We start from the raw sequence: 16,937 nt of genomic DNA on the forward strand, positions 1-16,937 counted from the left end.
AAATAAGCATTTTACAAAGATTAGAGGAAAACATACTTCTAAAACATCATTACAAGTCTAATTTGTATTATTACACATTTCATGGAACAGAAGAGGATTAAAGTTTTATATATTTAAAAAAATTATTTACTTTTAAAAATGGGTCCCAGATATTTTTTTAAAAAAGGCAAAGAATGTGAGCAGTGGCTTTAACTTTATTAAGGTGCATAGACTGGATCTCCAGAGTAATCCATAAATCTTGATCCTTTATAAGAGAATCTGGTTAACATAATGAGGAATTAACTGGAAATTATACATGACAATTGGCATTATAAAAACACAAGGCCTGTATTTCCCCAATGTATCCTTAAGAATTTTCTAACCTTAATGTGAACATTATTTTTCTGAGTTGGAATGAAGTAAAAGAGTTTCCATGAGTGCAGAGGATGATCACATGCCTTAAATAGCTGGATGGGCAGGATGCCACGTCGACATGCCTAGGGCCGGAGATGCTTTACCTTGTCTCAGAGTCAGCATTTGGACAATTCTCCTGCCTCATATTTATGTAGTTCAATTAATCCAAATCCTGTGTATTTCAATGTGGCCTGAGGCATCACAGTTTATATGTATCTGACATGAGTGAATGAAGTTGATTTAATTAATAGTGTGGCAGTTAAGTTTGCCTGCTGAATTTCCTATCTCCTGAGGTTATAGGAATCTTTGGCCAGACTGAAGTCTTCTATATTATCTGTCCCCCATGGCCAGCTGAGGCTGATGTTCTCATCCTCATTTTCACTCCAGGTCCTTCCTCAGATCAATTAATAGGTCCAAGAGGGTAAATACACAAACTATTCTCAATCAGAATGAAATACTTTGCTGTTGTATTCAAAGAGATGTGTAAATTGCATATAGGGTTTTATTTTAAGATGAACAGAATATATTAAAACATAGTAACTCCTTTTATCATCAAAATCATATCGTCAGTTTCAATATGAGACGAGGGTGACACAGATAGTCTCTCTATCACATTCACATATTTTGTCTTTGATGCAGTGATGAGTATATGTCAGAGTAAAGAGAGTATCACAGTAACATTATAGTTATGAATAAAGTAATCTAAAATGATTACTAAATAGAAGGTTTCAAGAATTGTTAAGAACTGAGTTTTTACCCTACATTCAAGCTAAGAACTTAGTCCATTACTGGTTCACGGATGATAGTGGAAGACACAAGACTTGTAAGTCAAATATAAGGACTTTACTACTCATGGCACAGAGCAGTATGGTCATCAGCAGAATGATATCAGTTCCTTTTACTCCAAAGTCCCATGAGGATGACTGGGTTGTGCCATTATAGATGTATTCACAATCAGTGAATTGTATTACAAAATATAATTCTGAAGTTAGGAAACACAAATCTTTTTATAAAGGGCAATAAACAAGGCTACCCTTTACACTGTAGGTGTAAACTCTCTCTATTCCAAGGCTCTTTTCTATACAAACATCCTTGAAAGAATACTTCAGACTGAAAGGCAATAATTGCCTCACTCTAAGACATGCAGAAATGTGAGTGATTCATGGAGAACTATCTCCCAAGAAAAGTCATAGAAGTCATAAAGTGCTAGTCTCTAATAAATGTAGACAGATGAACAAACAAGTTAGTGTGCAAATACGACTACAAATAATAATAATTTTGGATTGCAGGTTATTGCTCCTATTGGAACAATTTATGGATTTATACTATCACATCTTGAAGCATTTTGTTCAGCTATCAATGTGTGATAGTGAATACTATGAATCAATTTGGCTAGGCCACGACAGAGATCTGGTTAAACATAAGTCTGGATATTCTTGTAAAGGTATTTTTTAGGTGATATTAACATTTAAATCCATACAATTGGAATAGGGCAGATTACCCTTCATAATGTGGGTTAGTCTCATCCAGTCAGATGAAAGCTTTAAGAGAAAATAGACTAAAGTCCCCTGAGGAAGAGGGAATTGAGCTTCTAAACTATCTTCAGACTTGAGGTACAAAAATAAAAAGATATTACACAACAAAGGAAACCATCTACAAAACAAAACAGCAACTTCCTGAATGAGAGAAGATATTCACAAATGATATATCTGATAAGGGGTTTGTATCCAAAATATGAAAAGAACTTTTACAACTCAACAACAAAGAAACCCTAAATAATTGGATTAAAAAATAGGTAGAGGACCCTAGTAGGCATTTTTCCAAAGAAGACATATAGATGGCTAAGAGACACATGAAAAGATGCTCAATATCACTAAGCACCAGGGAAATGCAAATCAAAACCACAATAATAAGTTACAGGGATGAAAGGTACAAAATAGGGAATACAGTCAATGATAACGTAATAGGTTGTATGTTGACAGATGATAGCTCTACTTGTGTTGAGCATAGCATAATATAGAGAGTTGCTCAATCACTATGTTCTACGCCTGAAATTAATGTAACGCTGTGCATTAACTGTACTTCAATAAAAGAAAATGAAACAAACAACAAACAAATCAATCCAGAGCCATACCTCCTCTATCTGGTCTGCAGCCCAGGAGGCAATATTCCTCTGATTTAAAATCATCCCAGGGCCACATACCAGACAACTATGACCCCTGTCATTTAAAATCCAAGGGAATTATTCACACTAGCCAATTCTAAAGTGTTTATCCTACCTTGTTTTGTCTTTCCACCAGAAATGCCAGTAAAGGCTGTTAGTTAAAGCTTCCCCTACACTCCTGTCTGGAACCTGTGTTGTGCTGTGTGCATTCTGTCTCTCAGAACTGTGAATATCATCAACTTTGTTTTCCTGAGCCTCATTTGTGTCTCCTCTTGTGGCTGCACCTGACTAACCATCTCATGAAAGAATACAAAGTATGCATTCTCATTGTGAATGGGGAGAGAGAAAGTAATTTCCATTAATGTCCTTTTACCAACCAATTCTGCCTACTTACCAGAGAACAGAGCAAAAATTGCTTTAACTTCTGAACACAAAATAATACAGCTATTCTTGAATATTCCTTTCAGTCCCATGAAGAAAGTTATAATTTACAAAAATAAAACATTTTGGAATTTATTGCATTAACGCTAAATTACTCAAACTCTTTCATAGTAGATGAAAAGGCAAACTCCATTAGAAGTTGTTTGAGCAATTTAGTGTCATAGAAAGTGACTTTGTATTAGTTATGTTTTCTAATATGTTTCATAGTTTTGAATTTGGTCATTTAAACATTCAAACAGTTGTATCACTTTGATACTTTTCACAGAACTTTTAAAAGAAATCAAAGTAGCTCACACTTTTCTTAGGCATCATGCTTTAGGGAAAGATAATGATCATTAAGTTCCAAGTAAAGCCAGAGGCCTTAAGTCTTCATTATACTTATAATTACCATGACCAAAAAAAAAAAAAAAAGTGTGACATTCTCCTGGAACTTACCTTACCATCCTAAATTAAACCAGAGTATACTTGTTTCAGACCCACATTAATACCCAGAGGGAAAACAAGATAGGCAAAATGCATGTGGGAATAGTAGGTAAATGAGAAAAAGGAAGTCCTTAAAAATTTACCTTGCAAAAACCCTTCTATAAATATCTAAGCAAACACACACAGTAACAACCCTTGCTGGTCCACAGGTAACCTTACAAAACTGAAGCACTGAATCAGGAAAAAATGTAATAATAAAATTAGGCAGGAACCTAGTTATAAAGTCAGTATTTTAGAGATAAAAGGAAGCTAAAGAATCATATAGTTCAATGTCTATATTGTATAAATGATGAAACAAAGCCCCAGAAAAGTAAACTGATTCACAAGGATCCCGTTTAGTTAGTAGTCAATACAACTACTTTATGTTAAAGATTGATCTCTAGAATTATTAAAGGAAAAATTGTAAATTGAAGCAAGAGTCAAAGAAAGTTAATATCAGGAAGGATTCATTAGGAAAAAAAAGTGAGACATAAAGGGGAAGGGAATGGAGATACAGTAAGGTCACTGAAGGGAAGGACGCTTTACCAACTTTCCAATAAAAATGATTATTCTCAATAAACTATACATTTATTTTCTTACCAAAATATATTTGATGCCTCACAATGTAGAGAGTCAACAAATGTGTATATCAAGGGAAATCAAATATTAAAATAAAAAGAAAAACTGAGGTGCTGTTATGGGGTACATAAGACTGAGAAGATGTAAGTACTAAATTCATTATAGAAAAGCTGGTAGAATTTGGTTAAGATCTTTAGTTAATAGTATTGTATGGGGATTACTTTTCTGGTTTTGGTAACCTTGGTATTGTTGCGTAAGATGTTACTACCAGGGGAAAGTGTGAGGAATATATAGAAGCTGCACTATTTGGCAATTTTCTACCAAACTAAATAAAAGCAGTTCATTAATTACTTTGTAAATTACTTTTATAGTTCAATAAAATAAAAAAAATGGTTTCAGAAATGCATTAGTGTTGATATACAGCAGATGTCAAAAGCTAGATGCACGGGGGCGCCTGGGTGGCACAGCGGTTAAGCGTCTGCCTTCGGCTCAGGGCGTGATCCCGGCGTTATGGGATCGAGCCCCACATCAGGCTCCTCCGCTATGAGCCTGCTTCTTCCTCTCCCACTCCCCCTGCTTGTGTTCCCTCTCTCGCTGGCTGTCTCTCTCTGTCAAATAAAGAAATAAAATCTTTAAAAAAAAAAAAGCTAGATACAGCATAATCTGTAGAAAAAGGAAATAGTTAAAATTGATATTAATGTTGTGCTTTGTGACATTGGGTGTACTAAATTAAGTGAATCCTTACAATTCCACAACAAAACCATAAAAGAAATTCCTGCAGAATAATTTACATACATAAGTATATAGTAGGAAACCATTCAAGGTAGGTATGCAATTATGCAAATAAATAAATAAATAAATAAATTGTGCAGGAAAATGAAATGCTGATGAAGAAAGCCTGAGAAAATACGGTAAAATGAAGATGCCTCTTGTGTATTCATTAAAAGTCATAAACAATTTTTTTCATTAAAAATGTTGCCAAAGTTCAAATGAATCATGAGGATATGTACAATTTTACAAAATTCCTAAACAATCATCAGGGAAGCTCATTATAAGACCAATTTTAGTAAATACCAAAGTAACTTCAGATAATAGTGATAAAAAAAATAATGTTGGATCTTATTGTTCCTTATTTTAGAACAAAAGAAGATGAATCATTCTTCAATCATTTTTAGTTCTGTTTAATCACTTTGGTTACTATTTTAAAAGTAATGACAGCCAAAGTAAAGAACCTATGCAGTGAATGTTTGTTGCATAGCTATCATACCTCCAGACCCTGTTCCAGACCCTAAGGATCCGGCAATGAGCGAAACTAAAACCTCTGGTATCTTGAAGCTGACATTCTTGTAACAAGACAACACACAAGCAAAATACATATAGAATAAATACTAAAGAGTAAAAGTAACCAGAGAAAAGGGATAAAGGAATCCGTTTGGGCCAGAAAAATGTATAGATATATGGTTTTAGATGCCAGGAAGGGCTATTTGAGTAGGTAGTCTGTAAGCAGAGACCTGTAGAGGTAAAGGAGAGAGGCATGGGCAAGTCTGGTAGACCAGCCCTCCAAACACAAGAACCCACAAATGTAAAAGCCCTGAGGTGGGACCACACCCAAGGTGTTCAGGAGATGAGAAGGAGAACATTAGAAAGGAGTCACAGGGATATTATGGGTTACATAGCAGAAAAACAAATGAACTGTATATTTTTTCTCTAAATTTAAAAGTCCTTATGTGGAAGATTCTTGAGGTGGTTCTATGTAAAATCCTCAAGAACAGAGAGGAATGAGTCTTCATTATGACTAGTGCTTATTTCCAGCGTCTTATTTGTGAGTATTGGGAGAGGCAGTCAATGTCCCTGCACTTTCTTGCTGAGTGCGCTGAACTTTAAGGCTTATCTGTCTTCTTATACTGAACAATTTCTAAAGCTAGTCACAGAGGCAACTAGGAAATAGGAATAGACAATAGGAAAGCACATGGTAATAACTGTGTAATTGTTTACTCCTCAGTGGGGTACTTGCTGTTTGGCACAAAGTTGGCTCTTTACTCTAAAGGTACTGATTCCCAGGCCTGGGATTTTCAGCTGTGGCACAATTCCCTTTTGCTCAGCATCCATGTTGCCCCATGACATCACCCTGTGAGACCGGGGACAGAGACCAGCGTCACTATCTTACACTCATGCTGTTTGCTGTGCTGTGAGTGATAAACTACCTAAAATCTCATATTCTCATTTTCTACTTTTGACACCCATGCAGTGGTGCCAAGGTGACTCCCTGCCACCCTCTATGACAGGGTTTCTCAGCAATGGCACTACTGGCATTTTGGACATAATTCTTTGTCACAGGAGACTGTCCTGTGCATTGCATTGCACAATGTTTAGCACACTAGCCTCTCCCTACTAGATGCCAAGAGCACCTCCCTCCCCAGTTGTGACAACCAGTAATGATTCTGGAAATTACCAAATGTTCTGTGGAAGACAAAATTTTACCTTTGCTCTATAAGATTGAAGTTCCACCTTTATTTATTTATTTTTTTAGGATTTTATTTATTTATTTGAGTGAGAGAGAGAGCATGAGCTAGCGGGGGTCGGGGGGCCGGGAGGACAGAGGGAGAGGGAGAAGCACACTCCTCGCCAAGCAGGCAGCCAGATACAGGCCAATCCCAGGACCCCGAGATCATGACCCAAGCGGGAGGCAGATGCTTAACCAAATGAGGCACCCGGGCTCCCCGAAGTTCCACCTTTAAAATAAGTGATATTTCTCAAACTCTTTCTAGTCTATTTTAATTTCTCTAAATATGAATTTTCTTGTCATCAAATAAAGAGTTCTCTGTAATACTTTTTTTGGCAAAATTGAATAAGAAGACTAAATTAGGTATCTACACCTAGTAGAGTACAGCTGTACTACTAGTTTGTATTAAATATAAACTTTTTTCAAACACGCAATTTCAGAGTGGATCAAATTTCATTGAAATTCCATAGATCTAAAATACTTTAAAAGAGAAATGTTAAATGTTTCATACTAAACATTGTGCCAAATATTTGGAAGTGTTTGTCTCAGAATGATATATTTTTCATGTATATCTCTAGGTATCTTTTTTTTTAATCTCTAAAAGGGGTATTTTTTTAACCTGAAATAATAGCTAAATTTTACAATTTTAAATTCCTCTTTTGGAGACAAGTTACAAATACCTCCCTCAATGGTTAAAACATCAAGGTAACTGTTTCTGATTCAAAATATGTGCATTCTTCTTTGATGTACAATAAAGGTTTATGAAAACTCATTGTAGTAACAGAGATAAAAGTGCTAACTCTGGTACCAGGAGCACACTGCTATCCCTAGGAGGCAGATGTGTATGAATCAAAGAAGAAAACAGATGTGTATTAATATATTTCATATAATTATCAGACTGTCTCCACACATTAAATATGCTAATATCACTACAATATATTCATGCAAGTTATCTAAATATTGCACATTACATTAGGTGACAGCTAATTTGTTGTTTTATATCTGAAAAACTCAGAGCCAAAATGTATATTTTGATGAGAACTTTGGTTCTTTCCAATTGCATAGGAATAGTGAGGAAAAATTAAAGTTAATAGATACAGAGAAAACAGTTGATAGGTGTTTAAGTAAGGTCTGAGGTAGTCATCATTCCTTTTTCTTTCTTTCTTTCTTTCTTTCTTTCTTTCTTTCTTTCTTTCTATTTTTTTATTTTTTTTTTTTTTGGTGAGGAGGCAAAGAGGCCAAAGGCATAAGGGCACATAATGTAGTTTCCTAGTCTAGCTGTGAGTCTAGAATAAATCTGGTCTGTGATAGAGATACCACNATTTTTTTATTTTTTTTTTTTGGTGAGGAGGCAAAGAGGCCAAAGGGCACATAATGTAGTTTCCTAGTCTAGCTGTGAGTCTAGAATAAATCTGGTCTGTGATAGAGATACCACATGCTAGTTTGCTGCTGTAAATCTGGAAACTAATGTAACTTCTGTGAAACAATTTTGTTAAAATATCTTGAAGAGTTTAGGGTTATATTTTCCCTTATTTTAGTCATATATGAAACCTGTGTTTTCAAGTTATTTTCCAATATATGGTTTCCAAGACATTGTCTTGGTCACTCGTGTATCTCCAGGACTTAGAACATCACCTATCTATAACATGATCTCAGTTAATATTGGTTTTCTGGGTGAATATATAAATGAATGGCTCACCATCACCTCATGAATAATTCCAGTTTTCCTTCCAATGATATGCAAGACCTTCGTAATTATCTGTCACTAACCTCCATTATCAGCCTTATGATCCGAGCATCTGTGCCAGATTACACTACTTTTAGCTGATTGATGTGCTGTTTGAATCAGTATTTTAACTTTAAATTTTTTGAAGTTAATTATGAGATAAAATTGATGTTTTCCTTTTGCTTCATTTTAACCGTATAATCCTTGAAGTAGTCTCAATGGGAAATACTATATAGGACTTGCCAAAGTAATTATGTGTAGGTTGAGGAATTGGTCCCAAAGCTATTTTTTAAATAACTGATTAAGTCATAACTGAAAGTAGATGGATGTTTATTAAGATATAAAAAGCAAAGATTGTAGCACAACTAGCCCACAGTAAGACGTACCTTTAGTTAGAAAAAAATCCCTCATGTAATATAAAAAGAAATTCAATGGTATAAGATTTGGGGAAAGGGCTTAGCAGGCAAAGAACAAATTAAACTAGAAAAATATCCTTCTAAGAGGTAAGATGAACATTTAGGGCTGTTCACTTTGTTTTTGTAGCTATCTATGTTTGAAGAAACCAACTTATATTGTGAACAAAAGTAATCATAGTTGCACTAGTAAATTTGAAACTCTTCTTCTCTTTTTTTTTAACGTTTACCCATAACTGCATTACTTTATTTTGTAATAGTTGCTTTCTTTCAAAATAGAAGATTTTAGTCCAATGCCAACAAGAGACCTCGATAAGGGTGTTGGGACAGCACTGAAACCAGGGGGAGCTGCAGTCTGGCCCATATCCAGGCATTCTGTGTCCCATGCTGGGAAACACAGTACTGGGCTTCTGCTTATCAAGAAGAGAGGCAGGGAAACACCTCTCTTAGAGGGACTGTCTGTCCCTTGTGCTGTGGGGAGACAGTGGGCATAAAAACTCCTCTCTGCCAAGCAGCGGGAATGTGCCCCTCCTATTTGCGCAGAAGAAACTGTCCTGGTTTGTATGGAAATCGTAAACACTTTAAGATGTCTTGGACAGTGAGACAAATTCAAAACAGAGGTTTTATTTTTATTTTTAAAGATTTTTATTTATTTATTTGACAGAGACAGCCAGTGAGAGAGGGAACACAAGCAGGGGGAGTGGGACAGNGCAGGCGGAGTGGGACAGGAAGAAGCAGGCTTCCCAGCGGAGCAGGGAGCCTGATGAGGGGCTCGATCCCAGGACCCTGGGATCATGCCCTGGGCCAAAGGCAGATGCTTAATGACTGAGCCACCCAGGCGCCCCCAATACAGGTTTTTAAAATGATATTTTGTATGTCAAATGTAACATCTAAAGTTTTATTTATTTATTTGAGAGACAGAAAAAGTGGGAGAGACAGAGTTGGGGGGGGAGCAGAGGGAGAGAGACTGAGCACAGAGCCTGATGTGGGGCTCCATCCCACCACTTGAGATCATAACCTGAGCTGAAACCAAGAGTAGGACAGTTAACCAACTGAGCCACCCAGGCGCCCCTATAACATTAACTTTTTAAACAATAAAATTGTTTCGGCAAAAAAAAAAAAAAAAAGACGATATGAATGCATTCATGTTATACATATTCTAAAAGGGCAGTCAGATGTGAGTAAAATAATTCACATGGCCCTCCCTAAAGGTATCACTATAAACAGTTTATTAATCTTCCTTAAAAATTGATATACTAACATAAAGAGAATCATCCTGCCTGCAAAAAATATTTTCAAGTCTGTTTACTTTTGTTTGTCTTAGTGCTTGTTCATATACCTCATGCATTTTAACTGCTACTTACTATCATGCACAGCAAAAATCCATCACACCTCTTTTGATGGACATTTATGCTATTTCCAATTTTTTTTGTTATTACAAATAATGTTATTACAAATTTAAAAGTGCACACATCAACTGGATAGATAACCAATAATGGAATTGCTGGGCTAAGTATTATATGTAATTTAATTTTGATAGATATTACCAAATAATGCTTCAAAACCACTGTAACAATTTGTATTTCCCCCAAGGGTGAGGAAAATATATTATTTTCTTATTACCTCACTATTACTTATTAATAATTTAAATTTTTTTAATCTGATAAAGGTGGAAAAACCCTACTTTATTGTGTTAATTTAGATTTTCATGATTAGTATAATGTTGAGCATCTCTCTATGTGCCTAATTAGGAAATTTGTATTCTTTTGTGAATTACGTTGACAAGTATTCTTTTTTTTCTGACATTGTCTTTATTCTGTAAAATAATCATTCTTTTCTGTTATGTATGTTAAGACTTTTGCCTAGTTTATTCTCTCCTTGCTTATAATATCACTTGTCATTAAAATATATATATATAATTTATTTAATAGCCTCTAGTTTTTGTGTTTCAAGAAAAATGTTCCATATTCCAATACCATAAAAATATTTTCCTAAATTTTATATTTTTTTGTGCTCTTTAAGATTTATTTTTGTGTGCTTTTGAGGTAGATCTCTAACTTTATCTTTTTTTTTTTTTCACTTAAAGGAATAGACACATCCCAACCCATTCTTTATGTGTGCTTTTTAGGGGTATAATTAATGCCAGGGGGGATGGATTGAACTGGACCCAATATTTTTAATTCACTTAATTATGAAATTGCTTTAAAGATTGCCTTAAGGCCTTTTTTTTTAAATCTCTTTTAGTCTTTATTAAGACCATAGGGTTCTCCATTTCATCTCCGATATTTGAAGTTTTTACTTGTGATGTTTTAGGCTATGGTTTCTTGTCCTCTGGTCAATATGATCCAATCTGTACTGTAGGTAGAAAATTCTCATTATTCCTGATGACTCATAGTATACTTTTTTCAATTTCTCAGTGCTATTATCAATTTATTTTGTTAATGTTTTTCACTGATTTTTATTGGCTTAATTGTCTGGTTGGTCTTATATTTAGTCCTTTGATTCATCTGTAATCTGACAGATGCATTAAACTAGAATGCAGATTCTTTGAGAACAACAATCTTATAATTTTAGATGAATACCTCGCTTACTATCTGGCAGATTGTTGGTAATTAAATAATGTTTTATATAGATAAATAAATGGAAATCTTGGCAATAAATAAGGATCAGATTTTCAGATAGGCTTTAATCATATAACCCTGTACCATCTTTTTAATTACAGATTTTTTTTCCTGATAACATAAAGCATTAAGCTATTTTTCTTTTTGCAAAGTGAAAACTCCCATCACTACTTTTATTTATTTATTTATTTATTGGTTAAAAAATGCAAAATGAGTTTATTGAAAGTAGAAAACACAAATCTTTTTGCATCAAGTGAAATTTTTTTATGTGTAAGCTGTGGATGTTTAAAAGCATCACCAGATAGGGCTCCTGGGTGGCTCAGTCATTAAGCGTCTGCCTTCGGCTCATGTCATGATCTCAGGGTCCTGGGATCGAGCCCCACATCAGGCTCCCTGCTCAGCGGAAAGCCTGCTTCTACCACTCCCACTCCCCCTGCTTGTGTTCCCTCCCTCTCTTGCTGTCTCTCTGTCAAATAAATAAATAAAATCTTAAAAAAATAAAAGCATCACAAGAGATTCAATGTATTTGTAAGCAGTACTCAGTATTTTTAAGAATTGCTTCTAATGCTAAGGTGAAAGGAATCAAAGCAGTTTTTAAAAATATTTGAATCTTGCTCTTCAAATTCCCATTTGCATTGATGATTTACAGACATGTAGCATTGGGCTTTATTTGGGACACAGAAAGCTGCAAAAGAATATTGAAACACATAACAATAAGCGAAAGTCCAATAATTTACAAGATCATAATTTTTCCTGAGTTCAAATGAACCTGAGATCCCAAGGCAACAAGATGAAATATGCAAAGAGTGACAGGCCTTTTCCAGGCATGAAGTGCTATACCATTGGCAGAGCAAAGGAGGAAAAGGAAACTGCCATAAAAACAGACATTTAAGAAAGGTAAATGGTAAAGAATTCTTAAAACTAAGTTTGGTTCAATTGAAAGTTTAGAATTCTTGGGACAAACCAGCATAAGAGATTTCTTTTGCTGAGTTCACAAGAGAAATATTAAAGGCATAGCAGGAAACCTGAGAGAGATCCCTTGAGTTCCCCAGACTCTTCTCTCATACAAAGCAAATCCCTTAAACCACTGGGGATGGACAAGGAGACTTTCCAACTCTCAGAAGAAAGACAAAGATCCACTGACTGTGAGGAAGGTATAGAAACAAAAACTCACCAGCCACCAGAAAAGCAGCAGGAAACCTTCCCTTCCTCAAAGGTAAGGGAATCTGTAAAGATTAGCTGCCCTTGAGGGAGAGGTAGAAGTCAAAGCCATGTGGCCCTGATGGAGGGATAAAAAACACCCTTGGTCTTACCACAAGTTTGTTACTCAGAACAAGCAACAGTAGTCTTGGAGAAGAGTAAGAAGCTCTACTGCCACTGGTCCAAAGCAAAGGTACACTGATGTGAAGGAACAGGAGAAGCAAAGCTGTTCATCCCTGGAGAAGGCAGATAAAGCTGCTTGAACCCATAATCTTGGAATCATACCAAAAAGAAAAACAACAACAACAAAACAAAACAAAAAACCAACAACAACAAAAACACAGATATTTGCTAATACCCTGGTGCCAGAAGCAGCAGATTATTTCCAGGCCAAGACTTCCCACAGAACATGGCAGACACTGGCTGCCGAGGGAGAAGAGGCACAGAAAGACCCACCTCAAAACCCCAGATGCGTAGGACCTAAGACCAAGACTACAACAAAATGGAGAGCCCCTCTTCCACCCACTAGAAGCGTCTCACTTAGTAACATAGCACAATAACTTACTGGGGGAAGGGTAGGAGTGTAGAGAGAGATCTCTCAGTAAGGCAGCTGTGAATGGACTATTGAAAGCTGAGGAATGAGCAAGCATACTCAAATCTCCACATCAAGCACAAGGTGGTATCAGCCCATCACTGGAGGGATTTGAAAGCTTTGGTTGACCAAAGTTAACTGTAATAAGAACAAAATCCAAACCCAATCCAATTACTGAATAAACTGACCAAGATCTCCATGCTAATAACTGACAGAAGAGATGTGCTTAGTCTTTGGGCATAAATTTTACTAATTTGAATCTCTAAGGATTTTTAAAATTCACTCTTTGATATTTAATAAATAGTTATGGGATATACAAAAAGCAAAAAAAGGACAAAACGACTCATTGAGATAAACTGGTCAACAGAAGAGGCGCAGCTGTCAGTAGAATCAGACCCTAAGATAACCTTGATGTGGTAACCTTCAAATTAAAACAATGAGTTATTAATATACACCTCTTAGAATGGCTCAAATAAAAAAGACTGATAATACTGTGTGCATTGACGAGAAGGCAAAACAACTGGAACTCTCATACTTTGATGTTTGGAAAGCAAAATGATCCAGCCACTTTGAAAAACAGTTTGGACAGACTGAAGGGTTTGGCAGTTTCTTATAAAGTAATACATAATCTTACCATATTACCAGGCAATCCAGTTTTAGAAATGAAAACACATGTCTACACAATGTATTGTATACAAGTGTTTATAACAGCTTTCGTCATAACTGACTAAACTTGAAACAATTCAAATGAACATCAACTGGTAAAAGAATAAAAAACTCAAGGAACATCCATAGAGTATAACATAATCCAACATAAAAGAGAATGAATAGATACATTCCAACAACATGGCGGAATCTCAAAAGCATTATCTAAGTGAAGCAATCCAAACTCAAAAGCTATTCACTATATGATTAAACTTTTCTGACATTTCAGAAAAGGTAAAACTATAGAAAGAAAAATCAGACAAGAGTAGAAATTAGACTAGCAGCTGTTAGGAACATGAGGGAACTTTCTGGGGAGATGGAAATATTCTAATTTGATTGTGGTGTTGATTGTTCATCTGGATACATTGATGTAGTTACTTTAAGAAAGGTGAATTTTACTATATGTAAATTATGCTAAAATAAACCTGATTTTTAAAAAATAAAATATAAAAACAGCTAGAGATTAACAGAAAAAAAAATACAGGTATTCAGAACAAAATTTGTAGCCATTTTTATAGAGAACAAAAGAATACAGTTTATATAGCCAGTGTGGTCAGGAAAGAAAGAAAGAAAGAAAGAAAGAAAGAAAGAAAGAAAGAAAGAAAGAAAGAAAGAAAGNATTGATTGTTCATCTGGATACATTGATGTAGTTCCTTTAAGAAAGGTGAATTTTACTATATGTAAATTATGCTAAAATAAGCCTGATTTTTAAAAAATAAAATATAAAAACAGCTAGAGATTAACAGAAAAAAAATACAGGTATTCAGAACAAAATTTGTAGCCATTTTTAGAGAGAACAAAAGAATACCAGTTTATATAGCCAATGTGGTCAGGAAAGAAAGAAAGAAAGAAAGAAAGAAAGAAAGAAAGAAAGAAAAAGAAATCCATTACTTAAAGATTTTTGTTTATATGATACCAAATAACTAATATGATTGACATTTAACTCAATATTTTTTACTCTAAATATAGTTAAATACACCTGGCAAAGCTTATCATCAAATCAATCTGTGGTAGAGAGGCTACTGAAAGTATATACTTATGGCTAGGTGCACTAGTTTTCTTCTGCTAGTGCCCACTCACCATAACCTAACTTGTTCAGTTCACAATGGATGACTATGGTATCCAAAGTAACATAATTTTCTCTGGGGCATAAGGTAAAACAGTATAGGCAATAGGAATTGATTAATAGCAACAGTTCTATGACTTGTGATGCACAGTGAACAAGCAATTTTTTTTCATTTATCTTGAGAGCCAATGCTAGTCTGGGACTGGAAATAATTTTAATTTGTATATATTTTGTGATTCTGGAGAATCTGAACAGAAAATTAACTCAGATGATATAACTCATGGACCAGAAATATAACATTTTAGAAAATATGCCACATCTAGTATTCCTTCCACTTAAAAATATAAATGATAGGTAAAAGTGACATCTGAGTAATTACAATCAGAGGAAAGGATGAGAAGGTGAAGGGGTGCTCTTTCACCTCATGACTAGGGATAGCACTGTCGTGAAATCTCTTTAGAGCTTCAGTGTGTGTTTTTCTTATTATTTTTAAACACTTTTTTTTTAATTTGAAAAGGCTCAATTCTAATCATTGCAAAGTCCTTATTTTAAAATGCCTAAAATAAAAATTAAGAATCTAGGTGATATTGAACTTAGATAATAAAAAAAAAGGAACTAGAAGCATAAAGGCGAGTGAAAATACTATTTGTTACCACCTGTATGTTTAAATGAATTTTCAAAATAGTCTTACAGTTGTTTTTCTTTCCAGGTGTCATTTGGACCACTGCCTAATGACTATTAGAACATCGGCAATTTGGTTGCAGAATTAGAAGCAACAATAACTCACTGTGACATTTGTAATGGAATGTTAAAATCAAAGCTTGGATTATGAGCCACAATGATGAAAAAAATATCAAAATGAGTGTGAGGGGGAAAAAATTCTCATATTTTACAATGAACTAGATCAGAATTGTTTCTACAACTCTTGGATGCCTCAACAGGATCATTGGTGTAAAGGGAAGAGAATATGAAGAGAAGAGAACTTTGGAGATGTTCTTGTTCTCTAAGTCTCTAGTCGCTCCCCTTCAATCTCCCAAGGTAATAAGAAGGAGACAATGAATCATGGAACACTACATCAAAAACTAATGATGTACTGTATGGTGACTAACATATTAAAAAAAAAAAAGGAGACATTGGAGAAATGCCCTTCACCTCAACTCTAGTGATGGAGCTTCCATGGGACTTCTGAAAGATCTTTTAACTGAGCTCTCAACAATTGCTTTTCCCAAATGCACTAACTAATGCCTAAAAAGTCTTACATACCAAAAAGCTAAGATGAACTCTGGCAGCAGAGTAATAGTGGTTGATTTGCACTGTATCTGTACTCCCAGAGTTTATTAGGGCAGAAGGTCTTCAAATTGTTCTGTAGACCCCACAGGAGAGAATGCTGGCATAAGAATGTCTCTGGTTGAGTACAAAGTTGCCCAGTTGGGTATAAGGACTCAAAAATAGCAGGATGGGCATGAACTGGATATTCAGGGATCCAAAGTCACAAGCATAGAGTTTCATACACTTTGACCAAGGGAAATGAAATCAGTGAAATCCAACAGAAAACCCCCCAAAAACTTGCACATGCACACACACAGACCTAAAGACACACACATACACAAATCTGTCAAGACTGTAAATTTTAAAGATCCATCATGCTCAGAGAGAGGCCAGTTTACAGTTCGAATAAGACACTTGCTATCTCCTTATCACTCCCAACCACTCATAACCCTCTCATCAGTTCCCACCAATGTTGAGAAGTGAGTGAGCACTGGTAACTGATTAGCAAGCTGGGAAGGGTGGCAGGAAAAATAAATGCAGGGCAGTGAAGGACAAGGAACCAAGTATGTCCTCCTTTTCTTTTGCAGGCTTCTAGCCAAAAGATGACACAAATGATAAGCAGGGAAGAGTTGATGATATATTGAATTTAGAATTGCAATATACATGTACATATAGTGGACTGGATTAGGCATTCTAATTACCAAACTGATGCTTTGTTTCTGATTTAAAGTGACTGACAAGTCTGTCAGTTGCCTCGCTGTGAGCAGAAAGGATTGCGATTTGATAAAGTTTTGCTGTAAAAA

The 16,937-nt window shown here is 35.2% G+C and overlaps 1 protein-coding gene across 1 annotated transcript in view; it reads right to left on the reverse strand.

Moving 5' to 3' along the window:
- LRP1B (LDL receptor related protein 1B) overlaps positions 1 to 16,937 on the reverse strand; it is a 1,837,899-nt gene that overhangs the window by 735,198 nt on the left and 1,085,764 nt on the right. The gene's annotated exons all lie outside the window — the stretch shown is intronic.

This window comes from Ailuropoda melanoleuca, chromosome 2 (genome assembly GCF_002007445.2).
Source record: "Ailuropoda melanoleuca isolate Jingjing chromosome 2, ASM200744v2, whole genome shotgun sequence".
Classification (NCBI taxonomy): Eukaryota; Metazoa; Chordata; class Mammalia; order Carnivora; family Ursidae; genus Ailuropoda; species Ailuropoda melanoleuca.